The sequence below is a fragment of the Sciurus carolinensis genome, unplaced genomic scaffold (assembly GCF_902686445.1).
Source record: "Sciurus carolinensis unplaced genomic scaffold, mSciCar1.2, whole genome shotgun sequence".
Taxonomy (NCBI): Eukaryota; Metazoa; Chordata; class Mammalia; order Rodentia; family Sciuridae; genus Sciurus; species Sciurus carolinensis.
In genome coordinates this window covers 455,005-458,089 of record NW_025920196.1, presented here as the reverse complement: position 1 = coordinate 458,089, position 3,085 = coordinate 455,005, and positions in this window count along the sequence as shown.

The following is a 3,085-nucleotide window of genomic DNA, read 5'->3' as shown; positions in this document are numbered from 1 at the left end:
GAAAAACAAAAAATAAAAAAAAATTACTGAAAAGGAACATAGAATCAAATTGATGTTATCATAGCCTGATGATAAAATAATTTTAGGTACATTGCCATATATCTGAATCTGTACCCTAGTGCAGTTTACCAAAATTGTCAAAGACTGAGTGGAATGTAGACATTCTGGGTGCTACACAGAGGAGCAGAGAGAATTACGCCTACCATCCCCATTCTACAATGTTGTAAAGATCCCAGGGAGCAGAGAGTCTCAAGGTCTCCCACATTTTATTATGGCAAAAAGAAGGATGCATTTTAGTTGATTAGTGAATGTCTTTATGTATTTATTTATTGGCACATATATGGAGTTTTTCACATAGTTACAAAAGTTTGGAATCAGCTTTCCCGAACCCACAGTGAAAGTAAAATATTTTTTACATAAAAAGGGAGACCCTTGAGGTCATTTAATAATAAATATTCTCTGTATCATGTGACTTTTAGCATTATAGAAACCTCGGAGCAAGAAGGCACAGAGTTTCTTTTTGAAACAAATCAACTCTGTTTACAGCAAGACAAACAGTCCAGGGTGAGTAGTTCAAGATGCTCTTTTTTCCCTTGAAAATCACAGAGTGTTTAAGTGCAATTAAAGATGCACATGTGGGCAGTGCCTTTGTGGGTTTTGTAGAGGCAGGTTAGTGACCACTGACTGATATCCAGGTGACTAGTCTGAAACTTGCATGGGCAGCAAGGTTGACCTGGGTTTGTGCAAGGCTGCCATCTTGTGACCACTGGAAATATTTCTCACCAGTGAGCTATGAACCCAGAATTACAGCTTGATTTAACACCATTCTGAGCTCTCTAACAAGTATATTCTGGAATTATTGTGATTTTTCTGGCTCCAGCCCAGATGCTAGCTCAAGATATAGATTAAACTCACTTGGATGAAATCAAAGTTCTAATGTTGACATCCAGATGCAAATCTTCTCCAGGGCACCTGCCAGACCTGCTATGAGCCTCCACAGATGTGGGCAATAGTGCATTGACAAATTCCCAAGGGGCTGAAAGTCCATCCCTGTTTGTTTAATTTTGGATTGTTAAGGAGATGACAATTCAGCACTCCAAAGGAAAATTTTGATAGGTTTTATTATGGAAAGAGGTCCAGGAAATTAAACTTTGAAGATGTGATGGTTTTTTAGCACTATAATCCAACAGAATGTACAACTGTGGCACCCACATTCTAGATACATTTCATTGTTTAGCTCATGTTAAGAAAGATCTACAAGAAAGCAAGGTATTTTCATGATGTGTCCAAAGCTTCCAATGTTCTAGGCACAAAAATGTCCAGAGTTGGAACATTTTTAGATACTTACTCAGCCCTCACACCAGACCCATGTCACCACTTATCAGGGGCACCCACAGGTAAAAGAGAGCAACCCAGAGAAGACCAATCCAGGCAAGTCCTAATCTGGGATCATATGTGAGAAATTCTTTTGCATTCACCTCTGTTTCTGTATGTTAGGTGTATGAGAATGGCAGGGGATCTGCAATGATAGGAGCAGAGTATTTCATGTAGAATCTCTGACAGAACTTTTTTTGTTTCTCTGGACATAGCTGGTAGGGTTGATATTTAAGTACTGGATACTATTTTTTTCTACTCAAATATTTATCCAAAGACTTTATTCTATAAAACAGTGTCACCCAAGTATGGAGGCCTATGCACATATTTATAAGTAACTAATCTGATATAAAAATATACATTGGGACATTTCCCATGGGGAGTAAGCCATGATGGTCAGAGTTTATTATTGTCCTACATGTAAGACAATCTGTTCATAGAGTTCCATGTAGATATTTACGGACTTACTTCTTAATTCTGTCTCCTTGGGGAAAGAGCAAGTAGACCAAAAAAGCAATACTGATATCTTTGGTGTAAGGTTAGATGAGACATCTGGAGAATGGTCTAAACAGGCAGGAATTGGAGCTTGTCAAATTAGATCCAGGACAAATACCCAAGTATGGGGATCCCCATAAACATTTTCCAGGAATTTACCACTTGAATGACCTACATTCCCATTCCCAAAGAAATATAGAGTGTATTACTCTCTCTTGAAAATTAATAGGTGTAAATCTACATAAATGTGGAAATAAGAGAACATATTTTTCCATTATTTTTGATGTTTACTAGGCACTGAATATTTATTTTCTGTTGTTACTCTTTTGTTTTAGCTATCTGCCCTGGAAGCCCATTTACCTGTCTTCTCCACTGTACATCTAGTTATTTTAGAAAACTTAAAACCTAACCTTTCCTAAGAAAGTATTTCACACAAAGAGGAGCAAGTTTACACAAACAAATGAGGTAGAAGTAGTCCATTGGTTTTTCATGATTGTTACATGCAAAAAAATAAATCTCTATGGCCCCATCTCCATAACTTCTCTCAGCCAGGATTCTCTGGGTTTTGGCATTTAAAAACCTATTTTTTCTTGTTACTCTCTTGTCCATGGTCTAAGGTTGGATAGTGCTTAGCCATTTCCTTACATATTATTTTACTTCAGAAGTATATTACCTTTGCATCATAAGCACTCATATTGTTCATGTGCCTAAACATGATATGTCAATGGTTTCTTTTGGAAATCCAGATTCCAATTATCTGTTTTTTCATGATACTGCCAATAATTATATGTTCCTCCTTGACCTCCTTTTGCTCTATGCCCTCAATAAAAATTTCTGCTGCCTAACTCTATAGCCCATGTCCCACTTTGGTTTGAAAACATAGCACTTGGTGGTCATTTACATTCCTCTAGGTCAGCATGTTCTATAATTAATAAACCCTGATTTAACTTCCACATATTTGACATCAACCTATATTTTGATATGTAAGTGGGTGTTTGGATAAAATCTGGTTGGTATTTGCCCTTGATGTAAGCTGAATCAGATTCCCTGGATTCTGGAATGGGAGCCCCAAGATGATACATGTATATAAGAATGTTCTCTTTGTATTATGCCATGTAATACACAGAACTGAATTTTATGTACATATATCACAAATCCTGCTACTTGGAAGAATTTTTACTTTCCAAGTCTGATGAGAATATGAAATGTTTCAAGA